Source organism: Globicephala melas, chromosome 2 (genome assembly GCF_963455315.2).
Source record: "Globicephala melas chromosome 2, mGloMel1.2, whole genome shotgun sequence".
Classification (NCBI taxonomy): Eukaryota; Metazoa; Chordata; class Mammalia; order Artiodactyla; family Delphinidae; genus Globicephala; species Globicephala melas.
This window is the reverse complement of record NC_083315.2, coordinates 149,808,939-149,827,021: the sequence shown is the minus strand read 5'-3', so window position 1 is coordinate 149,827,021 and position 18,083 is coordinate 149,808,939. Positions and strand designations below refer to the sequence as shown.

The 18,083-nt window shown below is 39.4% G+C and overlaps 1 pseudogene; it reads right to left on the bottom strand.

Annotated features, from left to right (window-relative positions):
* Positions 1 to 10,226: 10,226 nt before the first annotated feature.
* On the bottom strand, positions 10,227 to 16,775 carry LOC115839706 (protein SET-like; annotated as a pseudogene).
* Positions 16,776 to 18,083: the final 1,308 nt, after the last annotated feature.

Here is an 18,083-nt window from a genome sequence, read left to right as displayed (position 1 = left end):
AAAGAATATATACTATATGTTTTCACACATATAAGTTCAAAAATAGACAGAATTTATATATAGTGTTAGAATTCAGGACAGTGGAGGGATAGTGACTGAAAGGGAGCTGCTAATGCTGTTTCTCGATCTGGGTGCTTGTTACATAGGTATGGTCAGTTTATGAGAAGTTCATCAAGCTGAACCACTTTTGATTTGTGCACTTTTCTGTTTGTATAATTCAATAATAATGTACCTCCAAGAAAATTGTGAAAGATGGAAGTTCAAAAGAATAGTTACTGTAAAATTGACTTTACATATAGTTCAAAAATAGACAAAATTAAATCATAATGTTAAAAGTGAAGGTAAGGACTACCCTGGCTGTCCAGTGGTTAGAGCTCTGCACTCCCATTGTAGGGGGCATGGGTTCAATCCCTGGTTGGGGAACTAAGATCCCACATGCCACACAGTGAGGCCAAAAAAAAAAAAAAAAAGGAAGGTAGTGGTTGCCTTTGGGGAGAAGGAAAAGTGTAGTGACCAAGAGGGGTCACAAGTAGGGTTTTAGGTGCTAACAATGTTCTGTTTCTTGAACCAAGTGGTAATTACATAAATATTTGCTTTGTTAAAACTTACTGAGCTGTAAATTTATCCTTTGTGGTTTCCTGTTTGTGTTTTGTACCTCACAATTTTTTTTAAGTTTTTAAGAGTGGGAAGGAAAAGAAAAGTGATGGTAGTGGAAGACAAAGAAAGATGAGATTAGGTTGAGGAAGGCAGGAAGCTTTCTCTTTGCCTTTTCCTTTCCTACCTGGCATGGTAGGTTCTAGCTGTCAGGCCCCAGGCCCTGTATCCAGAAACCCTCCCTCAGCAAGGCACCTAATAGGGAAACAGCAACACTGTTTAAAACAGGCCCTTCCACGTTCCCCTCATTGTTTCAAGATAGATATCAGCATTGTTCTAGATCCTATAGGAAATCCTATCTGCTACATTCTTTTTTTAAAAAAATAAATTTATTTATTTATTTATTTTATTTTTGGCTGCGTTGGGTCTTTGTTGCCGTGCGGGCTTTCTTTAATTGTGGCAAGCAGGGCCTTCTCATTGCAGTGGCTTCTCTTGTTGTGGAGCACCGGCTCTAGGCGCGCGGGCTTCAGTAGTTGTGGCATGCGGGCTCAGTAGCTGTGGCTCGCGGGCTCTAGAGCACAGGCTCAGTAGTTGTGGCACACGGGCTTAGTTGCTCCGCAGTATGTGGGATCTTCCCAGACCAGAGCTCGAACCTGTGTCCCCTGCATTGGCAGGCGGATTCTTAACCACTGCATCACCAGGGAAGCCTCTATCTGCTACATTCTTACACTTAAGGAACTAACATATAGTTGGCCATTCAAATTTTGTAGCCTGCACAATTAATTTTCAAAAGTCACAGCCATCTTCGTTATACAGAACCCATCTCCAGAAAATTATTTAAAGGAAAACTCATTGTTTGTGTAATACTCTCCTCATGACATTTTAGTAACATTAATTTCAAGTTATATGATCAACCCCAAGCCCATTTTTTAGAGACTAATTTTACTAATCTAGAATGTAAAAAGTAAAGTTACAATGAAAACGTAAAGTGCTCTTATTCAAAATGAAATAAGGGATGAATTAAATCACACGGAAGGTTTTGTGTGGGAAACTCTGGGGGGGTCAGCTGTTAATTGTCAATGCTGTCAAAATCAACTCAGCATGAGCCTTCTCCGGGTTAGGTTTATAATCCAGCTGCCCGGGACTTTCCTGGTGGTCCAGTGGATAAGACTCTGTGCTCCCAGTGCAGGGGGGGCCAGGGTTCGACCCATGGTCAGGGAACTAGATTCCACATGCCACAACTTAAAGGGTTCGCATACTGCAACTAAGACCCGGTGCAGCCAAATAAATATATAAATATTAAAAAAAAAAATCTAGCTGCCCTTCTTTCCTTATGTTTCATTCTTGCTGTTACTAGGGAGACTTGGGTGACGGCGGGGACAAGGGAGTGACATTTGATTGGTTAGTGGTTTGAAGCCATATTCTGATTGGCTGGTGGCTTGCGTATTATTTTGTGGAATAAAATCCCTGCTACCTCTTGCAGTTTGTATCATTCTAAACAACAGGATCTAGAGGCAGATTATCTGCTATTGGACCCCTTAAGATTTGGGATGGATGGTGTCTAGGCTCGGGGTAACCTGGTCATATATAACCTTGGCAGTGTGAGTACTTCTTTCCCTTCTTATCACCATGGAGTTACGCTTTCATTTTATCCTAAAAATAAACTCCATAGGTGTTAATAAGTAATCTCAATTGCATGTGGTCAGTCCTTCATTCCCAGTGGATCTGCACAGTTTAGGAGAGGCTGTAACTTGAGAGTAGTTGATCCCTTACAGTTCTTTGGATGTTATCCATAGCAGCAGCTAAAACTTTAAAAGAAATATATTTGGAAAGATATTATGGAAGTCACAAAACAGACAAGAAGGCCATATAACTAGGTCTAGGAGCAGGAAAAAGCCAATCCAGGAGCTATTCTACTATCAAAGCTCTGGATGCTGTATGAAACAAAGTTAAACTCTTTTTTTTTTTCCTTTAGCCACTCAATGCCTTCTCCGATATAGGGGGTGGTGAGAGTGTTGCAGGAAGGGGAACCTGTCCCAGGGCTAAGAGTGGGCTCTTGTCTAACACTCGGAAATGAATTGTCTGAGGAGACACACGTGCTGACAAAACAAGACTTTATTGGGAAGCGGCACTCAGGTGGAGAGCAGGAGGGTAAGGGAACTGGGGAGGACTCTCTGCCACATGGCTTGCAGTCTTGGGTTTTATGGGAATGGGGTTAGTTTTCGGGTTGTCTCTGGCCAATCTTTCTGACTCAGGCTCCCTCCTGGAGGCTCTCGCAGTGCCAGGCCAAAATGGATTCCAGCAAGGATTCTGGGAGGTTGGAAGGACATATGGATTGGCATCTCCTCTCTCCTTTTGACCTTTCCCGAATTCTTCCAGTTGGTGGTTGCTTACCAGGACCTCCTGTTTAAGATAACTCATGCAAGTGGTTACTATATTGCCTGGCCAGGGCTGGCAGTTTCAGTCAGTGTTTCCCCTAACAAGAGGAAGGATTCTCCAGTTCTCCCCTTCAACATCTATAGTGAAAAGGCTGGGCACTCTGATCTAAATCCTAATACAACTGCATATAATTTGAGTGTAACATGCCAAGAAAAAAGTCTGGGTACGGTTAGAAAGGAGGAGAGGATGTGAGCAAACAAAAGCAACAAATACCCACTCCCCTGGGGGAAGGGCCTCCATTTTCAGGCAAATGTATTCAAAGACCTGGGCATAAAAAGGAGATTAGCATTATCAATCAAATGCAAAAAGAATACCACCACGAAGATTTTGAGAGAGAATAAACAGAGGCTTTCTGAGCAAGGTAAAATTGGGAATGATTTTAAAATCAAAGAATAAATGTATTAATTAGGAAGTAGTCCAAGCTGCTATAGCAATGAGACACTGAAGTACAGTGGATTAAGCAAAACAAAAGTTCATTTTCACTCATAGAACAATTCAGAGGTAAGCAGTCCAAAGTCGTCATCTTCAACCTAAAGCTTCCATCTCTGGGTTCAAGGTGGCTGCTCTGGCTCCTGCCATCAAATCTGCATCTAGTCAGTAGGGAGGTAGAATGGGATAGGGGAGCATACCTTTAAAAAAAATTTTTTTTTAATTAATTAATTTATTTATTTTTGGCCATGTCAGGTCTTAGTTGCGAAGCACGGGATCTTCGTTATGGTGCACAGTCTCTGTAGTTGTGGTGTGCGTGCTCAGCAGTTGTGGCATGCGGACTTAGTTGCCCCCCAGCATGTGCGATCTTAGTTCCCTGTCCAGGGGTCGAAGGCCCCCTGCAGTGCAAACACGGAGTCTTAACCACTGGAAGGCCAGGGAAGTCCCAAGGAGCATGCCTTTTAAGGTCATAACCCAGAAGAGATACTTATCATTTTCAGTTACACCCTGTTGTCTACAACTTAAATGGTAGGCCATGCCTAACTGCAAGGAAGGCTGGGAAATAAAATTTCTACTTGGGCAACCCAAATAAAACTCATAAGACCTATTATTAAAGGAAGAAGGGAAGAGTGAATGCTGGGACAACTGGCAATATCTGTTACACTGACAATGACAAGTTCTAATATGGCTGTGGAGCAATAGAAACTCCCACACTGTTTATGGGAGTACGAATGTGTACAGTACTTAAAGAATAATTTGAGAATATATTATCTTCAATAATTTGAAGACATACAATGCCTTATGACACAATTTCACTTCTAAGTATATTATCTTGGATTACAAATACTTTTTTACATATATACAAGGAGGCATGTAAAAGAATAAAGCTCTGTTTCTAATATTAAAAACTGCAAAAACTTAAATGATCATCTATACGAGCATGAATAAACAAATTGTTTAATATTCACACAGTGAAATATCATATGGCAATTAAGGTGAGTGAACTAAAGCTAAAACTAACATGGATGAATCTCACAAACATAACTCAGAAAAAAAGAGAAAGTTGCAAAATACTATATACTGGATATATACTCCAAAGAATTGAAAGCAGAAACTTGAACAGGTATTTGTACACCCATATTCATAGCAGTATTAGTCACAATGGCCAAAAGGTGGAAGCAACCCAAGTGCCCCATCCACAGATGAATGGATAAACAAAATGTGGCTTATACATACAATGGAATATTATTCAACCTTAAAAGGAAGGAAATTCTGATACATGTTACAACATGAATGAATCTTGAACATTATGCTAAGTGAAATAAGCCAGTCACAAAAGGACAAATACTATATGATTCCAATTATATGAGGTAACTAGAGTAGTCGAATTCATGAAGACAAAAAATAGAATCAGGATTGATAGGAGTCGGGGGAAGGGAAGAATTGGAAGTTTTTGTTTAATGGGTACAGAGTTTCAGTTTTAGAAAACAAAAAAATTTGGAGTTGGACGGTGGTGATGGTTGCACAACAGTGTGAATGTACTTAACGCCACTGAACTGTACACTTGAAAATGGTTAGCATGGTGAATTATATGTTATGTATATTCTACCACAAAAATTACTATATACAGCATGTTTTCATTTATAGGCAACTCAAAAGCATACACATTACAAACATATTGTTAAGGTATTCAAGTAATGGGTAAAACTATAAAATAAACCAAAAGGATGACAATTACAAAATCCAGGAGAGTGGTTACCTAAGAGGTGGGGTGGAGGTGAGAGAAGGAGGGAATGTAATCAGAGAGGATTATATAGAAAGTGTCAAAGTTATGGGTAATATTCTTTTTCTTAAATTAGGTTATATGTACAAGGGTGTTCATTTTAGTAATATTCTTTATCCCTTAAATATACTCTATGTATGTAATATTTTATAGTATCTATATATGTTATACAGTATTTCATACAAAGGTATACATTTAAACACATATCATATATACTTAATATAAATGTATGCTTTTGAATGTATGAAGTATTACATATTTTTACGTGGGAAAATTAAAGGAGAATTAAGAAACATTAAAGTGGGTTACTTGAGGAAAACTTCGAAAAACTGATGTTCAGAAACTCTCTCTAGGCTGAAACAGTTCCAACTTGTATAGTTCCACCTCAAACAACAGGTTTGTTTGAGAATGAGGTGTAGTGAATACTATTGTCTGCCTTCAGGACATCCATTTCCTTCTTTCTTCCTTCTTGATAAAATCCTAGTTTTGTTCAGGAGTCCACATCTCCCCTTACATATCCCATGTCACTGAGAAAAAGATGACTATCTTCAGCTCCAAGAGTAGGTCGCTGCAGTTAAAGTCAGTCATGCCCATATCATCCCCTTGCCTTTTATTGGTTCAGAGATTCTGGCTTAACCTAATTAGCCTGTGGCATTTCTTTTTTATTTTGTTTTGTTTTGGCTTGGTTTTTTGGCCCTGCTGCGCAGCTTGTGGGATTTTAGTTCCCCGACCAGGGATTGAACCCTGGGCCCTCAGCTATGAGAGTGCAGAGTCCTAACCACTGGACCGCCAGGGAATTCCTTGCATGTGGCATTTCTTAGGCCATTCAAAGATTGGCATCTGTCCAAAGTTGGCACAATCATGCTGACGAGCAGGATTTTTATTACATGGTTTGGGGAAGAAACCCTATTTCTTTCTAACCCGTACACTAACACTAACCCGTACCCTAACACGTACCCTAACCCTAACCTGTTGTCGTAACCTAACCTGTACCCTAAATCGTACCCGTTCCCTAACCCTAACCCTAACGCGTACCCTAACCCTAACCCGTACACTAACACTAACCCGTACCCTAACACGTAACCTAACCCTAACCCGTTGTCGTACCCTAACCTGTACCCTAAACCGTACCGGTTCCCTAACCCTGACCCGAAACCTAACCCTTACACTAACCCGTACCCTAATCCTAACCCGTACACTAACACTAACCCGTACCCTAACACGTACCCTAACCCTAACCCGTTGTCGTACCCTAACCTGTATATGAACAAGGAACATGTTGTTCCAACTGCTGTTTACAGCCAACTGGGGGGAAGGTCAGAACTGAGAGATACGGAGCTTCAGCCCTGATAGTGCTGTTTATAGAGCTCACTACCTTTGAAACTCCTGTTATTTGAGATGTATTTCCTTACAGTTTAAGGTAGACTGAGTTAGGATTCCCGCTACTTGAACTGGAACAACCCTAACTGAAACCTGGAGGTACATTTTAAGAATACATAGAGAAACAGGAACCTCAGACACACAGTTGGGCCCCATGGAAGTTCAGGAACCCTACTTGTCACTACAAGAAGGGCTGAATATGTAGGTCTCACAGAGAGTGGAACGTAGCTCAGAAACTGGGTGGCCCTTAGGACCCAGTGTAGACCTGGCTGTCACTCCCTCAGCATTAGTAAGTTTTTGATCAGTTCTTATCCCAGGACTCTGCCATCTTGGTACTCTTGTTTCAGGTGCACCCCTGCTTTTCTTTATGTATGATTTCTTTTTTTTTTTTTTTTTGCGGTACGCGGGCCTCTCACTGTTGTGGCCTCTGCCGTTGCGGAGCACAGGCTCCGGACGCGTCAGGCTCAGCGGCCGTGGCTCACAGGCCCAGCCGCTCCGCGGCATGTGGGATCTTCCCGGACTGGGGCACGAACCCGTGTCCCCTGCATTGGCAGGCGGACTCTCAACCACTGCGCCACCAGGGAAGCCCGTATGTATGATTTCTAATCTTGCTATAGCTGTTCAACTCTTCATGTCTTGAGATCTAAATTCCCCAAAGAGAGGATCGATTTCCTTAAGACAGTCCATCTCATGAACCCCCTGCCAATCTATAGATAAGATGTTTGTGGGTAAGATGCCCTACCCTTGACTCAATTAACAGTAGTCGAGGGACTTCCCTGGTGGCACAGTGGTTAAGAATCCGCCTGCCAGAACACTCTATGACATAAATCACAGCAGGATCCTTTTTGACCCACCTCCTAGAGAAATGGAAATAAAAACAAAAATAAACAAATGGGGCCTAATGAAACTTCAAAGCTTTTGAACAGCAAAGGAAACCATAAACAAGACCAAAAGACAACCCTCAGAATGGGAGAAAATATTTGCAAATGAAGCAACTGACAAAGGATTAATCTCCAAAATTTATAAGCATCTCATGCAGCTCAATAACAACCCAATCCAAAATTGGGCAGAAGACCTAAATAGACATTTCTCCAAAGAAGATATACAGACTGCCAACAAACACATGAAAGAATGCTCAACATCATTAATCATTAGAGAAATGAAAATCAAAACTACAATGAGATATCATCTCACACCAGTCAGAATGGCCACCATTAAAAAATCCAGAAACAATAAATACTGGAGAGGGTGTGGAGAAAAGGGAACACTCTTGCACTGCTGGTGGGAATGTGAATTGGTACAGCCACTATGGAGAACAGTATGGAGGTTCCTTATAAAACTAAAAATAGAACTACCATACGACCCAGCAATCCCACTACTGGGCATATACCCTGAGAAAACCATAATTCAAAAAGAGTCCTGTACCAAAATGTTCATTGCAGCTCTATTTACAATAGCCCAGAGATGGAAACAACCTAAGTGTCCATCATCGGATGAATGGATAAAGAAGATGTGGCACATATATACAATGGAATATTACTCAGCCATAAAAAGAAACGAAATTGAGCTATTTGTAATGAGGTGGATGGACCCAGAGTCTGTCATACAGAGTGAAGTAAGTCAGAAAGAGAAGGACAAATACCATATGCTAACACATATATATGGAATTTAAGAAAAAATGTCATGAAGAACCTAGGGGTAAGACAGGAATAACGACACAGACCTACTAGAGAATGGACTTGAGGATATGGGGAGGGGGAAGGGTAAGCTGTGACAAAGCGAGAGAGTGGCATGGACATATATACACTACTAAACGTAAAATAGCTAGCTAGTGGGAAGCAGCCGCATAGCACAGGGAGATCAGCTCGGTGCTTTGTGACCACCTAGAGGGGTGGGATAGGGAGGGTGGGGGGGAGGGAGACGCAAGAGGGAAGAGATATGGGAACATGTATATGTATATGTATATGTATATGTATACATAAATGTATATGTATAACTGATTCACTTTGTTATAAAGCAGAAACTAACACACCATTTTAAAGTAATTATACTCCAATAAAGATGTAAAAAAGAAAAATCCACTTGTAAAGGATTATTGAGATAGGCCTTCTCACACCCTGGTGGTAAAAGTATAAATTAATATAATTTATCTAGAATGCAACTTATTAACCTATGCCTGAGTTTTAAAAATATGTATTGTGACTTCAGGAACTTGAGCCTGTAAATATACTGTAAAATATAAACAAACACGAAAATAGATGTATAGTTCACTGTTATTTCTAGAAAAAATAGGAAATAATCTAAAATCTAACAATAGAAGAAATAGAAGAGTCTACAATTAAGAGTTTCCATTTATTGAGTTTTCATAACATGTCCAATTTTGTCAAGGGCTTTGCAGATGTGATCTTATTTTGTCTTTATAATGACACAGGGAAGTAGGGACTCTTCACATTTTATATTTGAGAGATTTCTATCAGAGAGAGTAGGGACATAGTGGACATTACCAAACTCACACGTGGTAAGGTTTGCATTCATGTGATTAAAAAGTGAATGTTCTTCAATATTACGTACTTCTTTCCTCTATAGTAATACTATGCATCCTTTTAAATGAGCTGTTCATTTTGTTGAATCACCACTGAATTGATCTAGAAATAATGCTGGTGAAGCGTAAATGTTATTTCATTAAAGTTTGGTCATTGATATCAAAAAAAAAAAAAAAAGAATCCACCTGCCAATGCAGAGTGCACGGGTTCAATCCCTGGTCAGGGAAACTGCAAGTTGCAGGATGCAGCCAAAAGAAAAATAAGTAAATAAACACCCTATACACTTCATTTAGGCATATCATTTGTTGATGTTTTGCTACATTCTCTCTCTCCCTCCCTCTTCTATCTATCTATCTATATATCTATCTATCTGTTTTTCCCCAATCCATTAAACAGTTACTTGAAGCTATTGTGACCCTTCACACCTAAACATTCAGTGGGTATTTCCTAGGAACAAAGCTATCCTTACATGCAACTACTATATACTATTCACTCTAAGGAAACTTAACATAAATACAATTACAATCGGCCCATTATTTAAATTTCCTCAATTGTCCCAATAATATCCTTTACAGTTTCTTTTTTTTTGGTGTGTGTGTACACATTTAGTTTTATTGTAACAAAGTAACTTGTACACTTCTAACGTTTAAAACTGAACATCATCTTTCCTTTCCAGTGAAACAAAAAGAAAAATTTAAAAATAAACAGGAACAAAATTACAATAGAGAATGTCAATTGCAAATAAGATCCTACAGGTTCTGCAGATTCTCCCATCGAGTGGTAGGGCTCAAGTCATCATTAGGAGAGAATTGTATTTTAAAAGTGTCATCTTGGGCTTCCCTGGTGGCGCAGTGGTTGAGAGTCCGCCTGCCGATGCAGGGGACGTGGGTTCGTGCCCCGGTCTGGGAGGATCCCACGTGCCGCGGAGCGGCTGGGCCCGTGAGCCATGGCCGCTGGGCCTGCGCGTCTGGAGCCTGTGCTCCGCAGCGGGAGAGGTCACAGCAGTGAGAGGCCCGCGTAACGCAAAAAAAAAAAAAAAAAAAAAGTGTCATCTTAAATTGCAAAGATGTCCGTTAAACATCACAATTAAACATGCCAGAGGAGAAGCCATGTTGTCAAAATGCCCACTTAACCCACCCAAACATCTCAAACCCACCCTTTGCTGACCTTCTATAACCCCATTTTTTAAAGTTTTTTTTTCTTTTTTTAAACAAGAGAAAGTAGACAGATACATGTTGGTAAACGCTAACTGTCCATACTCACATAGAGACACAGTGTAATCTCTGAGCCCAATATACAGAGAAGGGAGGAAAAAAGCTAGAATTCTATGTATTACTACACAGGGGCCTAGCACCCTCCAGCTTCCAGCAGAGCTAAGGGAGCAGAAGGTTTTTCTTTTTTCCCCACAGAGAATGGTGGTGTTGATTACATAAAGTTTTTGTTGAGACAGGAAAGGATAAAAATGAATTTGGAACAGAAAGGGGTAGAGATTCTTTTCCCACTGAATTCTGCTCAAGGTATTTTCCCCCAAAATAAGTTGTGAGCCATGGTATAAAGGAGAAAAGAGACCTCAAAAACAGGGCAACTGAGCACAAGAGGAGGAGAAAAGAAAAAGACTGCAACTTGCTCCCAGAGACTGGAGAAAATTAAAAAAGGAAGGTTGGAATCCATCAGTGTTCCATTAGTCATCTTCTCCTTCATCTTTCTCTCCTCCCTCCCCCTCATCATCATCTTCATCTTCTTCACCTTCATCCGCATCCCCTTCTTCATCAGTATCTTCCAATCCTTCTTCCTCTTCATCATCATCTTCTCCTTCCCCTTCCTCATCATCCACGTCCAGAACCAAGTAGTACTGTAATGGATTTGGCCAAATATCATCTTTGATGACCTCTCCTAACTCATCTGCACCTGCATCAGAATGATCAGTAAACCAGGTGAAGCAGCTTTCTGGTTCCTCATGCTGTCTCTTCCTGCTGGCTTTATTCTGCGTTTGATTTGAACGTTTTGTCAAATTCTTTCTGGACTTCCATTTGAGTGGACTTTGAAGATGGATCACCACTCTCATTCAGATGAAGTTCTTTGGAGAGAACTTTATTTTTGAAGTCAGGGTTTTCATCAAAATAAAAATCTATTCTGTAACCTGAGTTAGTATCTTCAAATTCTGTCACTTCACTCTTGTCAAATAATGCAGCGCCTCTTTGTCCTCCTCCCCAAGCAGTGCAGACACTTGTGGATGGTTAACAAATGTTACCCCAAAATTTGGGATTTTGGCCATCAATTCCGACCTCTTCTGAAAAACTGGTTGGCGGAGTTTGTTATATTTCTGTTCTACTTTCAAAATCTCCTCACTGGCTTGTTCGTTAAGTCTGTCTGTTTCATTTTGTACTTCATCAATATGTTCAATTGCTTCTTGCTGTTCTTTTTCTTCGTTGGTCAAGTTCGGAGAAGCAGACGTTTCCTCTGGCCTGGAGGCAGGAGTCAGTCTCGGTTTCTTTGGTTTCTTTGCTTGAGGTGGAAGTGAAGACTGGTGTTTGGGGGCCATGCTGGGAGAAAAGCCAAGAATCCACCCAAGGGAAGACGCTCGTACCAGGAGCTCTGAGAACTCTACAGTTTCTTATTTTTTTAATTCAGGGTACAATCAAGGATCACACATTGCATTTAGTTTTCATGCCTAGTCTCCTTTAATATAAAAACAGGTCTGTAGCCTTTTTTTTTCTTTCATGACTGACATTTTTTAAGACTCCAAACAGACTGTTTTGCAGAATGTCCCTAATCTTTGGATTTCAGTTTCCTCATAATTAGATTTAGGTTTTTTTTTTAATTTGGGGGGACAAAAATACTAGATAATTAATGTATCCTTATATACCTCACACCATGATGTACATTATGTCAGTTTGTCCCATCAGTAGTGACATCAAGTTTGATCATTTGGGCAAGGCAGTGTTTGCCAAATTTCTCTATTGTAAAGGTATGTATAGTAATTTATGGGATAATACTTTGAGGTTCTGAAAGTATCTTGTTCCCTACAGCTTTTTACCAATGCTTCTGACATCCACTGATGATTCTTGCCCAAATCAGTTATTACAATGGTGATTGTAAATGATTTTATATTTCTATCCTTCCTTCTACATTTATTAGTTGTAATATTCCTATACAAAAAAGCTCCCCCATCTCTCCCATTTTCTTTGTTTACTCTTAATATCTTATGGACACATGGATTCTTTATTAAAAATGAACATGTTGTACACCTTACATTTATACAATGTTATACATCAAATATATATCAATAAAAATTAAAAATAATCATGTGATAATCCACTACTGTCATTACTAATTTTGATCCTTAAATTGTGTCAAATTTGACCAACATGAAACTTTTCAAGCTGGTTCCTGTTTCTTTTGGAAACTTTTCAAGCTGGTTCCTGTTCCTGGTTCCCCATCAATTTTTGAGCACTTCCTTGCATTTTTCTATAAGTAAAAAATTTCCTTATTATGAAGAGGGACCAAGATGGTGACATAGAAGGCTCATGAACTTCCTTCCTCCCACGGACACACAGAATGTACAGCCACGTACAGAGCAATTCCTCTGGGAGAAATCCAGAAACTAGCTTAGCGACTTCTACACATCGAGTAGATGAGAAAATACTCACCTCAAAATGGGTAGGAAAGGCTGAGACACACTCTCACCATGAACCTCACCCTCAGTACAGGGCCATACAATTGGGCGGGGAACCCCCAATTCCCACCTTCTCCCTGAGGAGTGAAAGGTTTGGACCCACATCTTGTGCTCCAACTTTTAAGGTTCTCACATCAGGGATGGGTCCCTAAAACACCTAGCTCTGAAAGCCAACAGGGCTTGTGTCCATGAGTCCCACAGGACTACAGCAAACAGAGGAGCAATTCTTAATGGGTCTGTGACTTCCTTTGATCATTAAACTTTCATTTCTCACTGTGCCATCGCTTGGATCTTGTAATATGTTTTTTTAATTGTAGTAAAACACACATCACATTACACTTGCCATCTTTATCATTTTTAAGTGGATATTTGGGTTTCTTCCACCTCTTGGTTATTGTGAATAACGCTGCAATGAACATGGGTGTGCACATATCTCTTTCAGACTCTGCTTTGAATTCTATTGTATATATAACCAGAAGTAAGATTGCCAGATCATATGGTAATTCTATAATTTTTTTGAGGAACCACTTCAAAAACTACTATTTTCCATATCAGCTGTACCATTTTACATTCCTACCTATAGTGCACAAGTGTTCCAATTAATAGGATGTTGGTCACATCCTCACCAACCCTTGTTCATTTACTGTTCTTTTGATGGTGGCTACCCTAACTGGAGAGATGTAATACCTCATTGTGGTTTTGATTTGACTTTCTCATATTAGTGATGTCGAGCTTTTTCATGTGCTTGTTGGCTATTTGTATATCTTCTTCAGAGAACTGTCTGTTCAAGTCTTTTGCCCGTTTTTAAAATCAGACATTTTTGTTGAGTTGAAGTTCCTTATAAATTCTGGATATTAATCCCTAATCAGATATATGATTTCCAAATATTTTCTCCAATTCCATAGATTGCCTTCCACTCTCTTGTTTCTTTTGATACACAAAAGGTTTTAAGTTTGATGTAGTCCCATTTGTCTAGTTTTGCTTTTGCTGTCACACCCAATAAATCATTGTGAAATCCAAAGTCCTAAAGTTTCCTCCTAGTTTTATAGTTTAGGTCATGTGTGTAGGTCTTTAATCCACCTTGAGTTAACTTTTGTATATGGTGTAAGAGTCTAACTTCATTCTTTTGCATGTGGGTATCCAGTTTTCTGAGAATCATTTGTTGAAGAGACTGTCCTTTTCCCATGTGTGGTCTTGTACCCTTGTAGAGAATCATTTGGCAATACGGTCAGCCCAACATATCCGAAGGTATTGCACCGGTGGATTCAAGCAGCTGGGGATAGAAAATATTTGGGGGAAAAAGTTCCAGAAAATTCCAAAAAGCAAAATTTGAATTTGCTGTGCACTGGTAACTATTTACATTGCATTAGGTATTATAAGTAATCTAGAGATGGTTTAAAGTATATGGGAGGATGTGCATAGGTTATACGCAAATACTTCACCATTTTATATAAGGGACTTGAGCATCCACAGATTTTGGCATCTGTGAGGGTCCTGGAACCAAGCCCCTGCTAATATAAAGGAACGGCTGTATGTGTATGGGTTTGTTTCTGGGCTCTCTATCGTTGCATTTGGTCTATATACCTGTCTTTATGTCAGCACAACACTGTCTTGATTACTACTCTGCTTTGTAGTATGTTTTGAAATCAGGAAGCATGAGGCCTCCAACTTTGTTCTTCCTTTCCAAGATTGTTTTGGCTATTCGGGATCCCATGAGATTCCATACCAGTATTGGCTTTTTTTCCTTTCCATTTCTACAAACGTTATTGGTATTTTGATAAGAGATTGTATTGAATCCATAGATCACTTTGGGTAGTATGGACATTTTATTGCTATTGAGTCTTCCAATCCACGAGCACAGAATGTCTTCCCATTCTCTTGTATCTTCTCTCATTACTTTTAGCAACATTTTGTAATTTAGTGTACAAGTCTTTCACCTCCTTAGTTAGGTTTACTCCTAGGTATTTTATTCTTTTTGATGCTATAGCAAATTGGATTGTTTCCTTAGTTTCTTTTTTGATTGGTCACTGTTAGCATACTGAAATGCAACTGATTTTTCCATGTTGATTTTGTATCCTGAAACTTTTTTGAAATCATTAATTAGTTGTAACAGATTTTACAAATGGATTCTTTAGGATTTTCTATGTAAGATCATGTCATGTGTGTACAGAGATAATTTTACTTCTTCTTTTCCAATTTGGATACCTTTTCTTTTTCTTGTCCAACTGCTCTAACCCAGACTTTTCAACATGTGCTTTATCAGTCAGTATAGGCTAAGTTATGCTCTTGTAAAAAACAAACAAACAAACAAAAAAACCAACCCAAATCTCAGTGGCTAAAACAACAAATGTCTATTTTTCATTTACCCTAGTGTTGGGATGTTCTGTGGGATCCAGGCAAAGCAAGGTTCCATCTCTATGTTTTCATGATTTGAAAGGCAGGCCAAAGGGAGCACAGTTCATCACATAATGACTTTTAAAACTTCTGCCTAGAAATGATATATGTCATCTTCACTCACATTGCCACACCTCACTTCAAAGGTGGTGGAAAAGAGCCATCCTACCCTGGGTCCATAAACAAGAGAGCCAGAAATATTTGGTAAACAGCACCAACAACTGCTACACTCTACCCTTCTAGTTACCAAACGTTGATTTCACTTTCTCTACCACAGGCCACGTATACACTACACAACCCCCTCCTCCACACAGACATTCTCCAAGTCCTGTCCAATCATATGACATCATGCTCAAAGTCCAAGAGATCTAGGTGGAGCACAGCTGTCTCTACAGCAAGGGGTATATGTAGTAGTATCAGTATCAGGAGGTGTGGCTTTTTTTGATCTAGAGACCTATGCACCAAGAGGGCAAATTATCTGCCCTTATAACACCAAATATACAATTGGTGGAATAGGAACAGGACAACTACAGTGAACACTCCTATTCAGAAAAGGAAACAAAACAAAACACATAGAAGTGACTAGTCTCTAGCAATTCTGTCTACAAGATGAACTGTGCAAGGGCACCTTACTTTGGGGGTAAGGAATTCAGAAAAGCTAAAAATAAAAGGACAGGCAAAAGTAGATAAGGCAAATGCATTACAGAAAAGAAAAAGAAAGCAAAGATCCTGTTCTTAATATAAGAAAAAGTAGAATTCAGGCTAAAGAGCATTAAATGAGACAAAAAGAATACACTATAATGCTAAAGGCTACAGTTCACAAAAAAAAATATCAGTTATGAGTATCCATGCACAAAACAACACAGTAGCAACTTTCGTCAAGTGGAAACTCTAAGAAATGCAAGGAGAAATAGACAAAGTATACTAAGATTAGAAAACTCTATTTCTCTCAGTGTGAGACAGATCAAAGAGTCAAAAATAAATGTAAGGATACAGAATACCTAAACAATCAGGTAGATCTTATGCATAAATATCAAACCTTTTATCCTGATAATACCAGATAATACAGAATGTACCTCCTTTTCAGGTGTACATGGAACTTTCATGAAAGTGACCATGTTAGGCTACAAAGAAAACCTCAATATTTTCCATATTGCATATTCAAACAGCATATTATTTCTGCATGCCTTTTCCCATCTTTTAACTTACTGAGGTGTAATTTACAAATAATAAAATGTACCCATCTTGTGCACATTTCAATGCTTTTTGACAAATCAATATATCCAAGTAGCCATCACAGCAATCAAAATACAGAAAATTTCCATCATCCCCCCAAACTCCCTTGTACCTCTACAAGAGCCAATCTTCTCTCTCCACATCGGGCAATCAATTTACTTTCCATCACTATAGATTGGGTTTGTGCTTCCTAGAGTTTCATATGTACGGAATCATACAGTATACATTCTTTTGTGTCTGGCTTCTTTCGCTCAGCTTAACAGTTTTAAGATTCATCTATGTTATTGTATTAGTAGTTCATTCTTTTTTTTTTTTTTTTGCGGTACGCGGGCCTCTCACTGTTGTGGCCTCTCCCGTTGCGGAGCAACAGGCTCCAGACGCGCAGGCTCAGCGGCCATGGCTCACAGGCCCAGCCGCTCCGCCGCATGTGGGATCTTCCCGGCCTGGTCACGAACCCGCGTCCCCTGCATCGGCAGGCGGACTCTCAACCACTGCGCCACCAGGGAAGCCCAGTAGTTCATTCTTTTTATTGCCAAATAGTATTCCATTGTATGAATGCACAGTTTGTTTATCCATTTACTTGTTGATGGATACTTCGGTTGTTTCCAGTTCCTATCTATTATGAATAAAGATAATATGAACATTGATGTACAAGTCTCTGTGTAGACATGTTTTCATTTCTCTTGGTTAGATTTCCTAGGAGTGGAGTTACTGGGTTGTGTGGAAAGTGTATTTTCTCATTATTTCCAACAGCTTTGTGTCATCCTGATTTAGGCACATCTTGTAAATACCATATAGCCACAAGATTTTAAAAATAGCCAATCTGAGCATTTGTCTTTTAATAAGGGAACTTAACCTAGTCACATTCATTCATCCTGACTACTGTGTTTGGACTTCTCCCTACCCAACTTAGTTTTCTATTTTCCATTATTTCTTCTTCCCTCCCCTCTTCTGCATTTCTTTTTCCTCTTTTCTTTTAGAATTTACATATAGTGAAGTATACGGATCTCCAGTGGTGTATTCTGCTTTTTTAATTTTTTTGTTAATTGAGCTTCCCTTTTCCACTTTATTTCTGTTGGTTTAGGAGACGTACAACTTATATTAGTTAGGATTAGGTTTGGCTATACAATTAAAGTAAAACCCAGGTAGCCTTTTCTAATGTATTGGCACACCTGGTCACTCAATTCCAAAGCCAACACTATCTAACAGTTCTCCCGCAGAAGAAGAACAACTCTCCAGTAAGAGCTCTGATTAAGACTATTTGGCTTGACCCTGATCACCCGTGTTTGAAATAATCACAATGGCAAAGGGAATAAGGAGGTTCTAATTGGTCCAGTTTGACTCTAGGTGCCTCATATAAGTGGAATTACAGTATTTGTCTTTTCGTGACTGGCTTATTTCACTTAGCATAATGACGTCAAGGTTCATCCATATTGTAGTATGTGTCAGAATAGTATAAACACATACTATTCCACTGCATGTATATACCACATTTTGGTTATTCATTCATCTGTTTGGACACACTTGTGTTGCTCCTACCTCTTGGCTATTGTGAATAGTGATGCTAATGAACATGGGTGTACAAATATCTCTTCAAGATCCTGCTTTC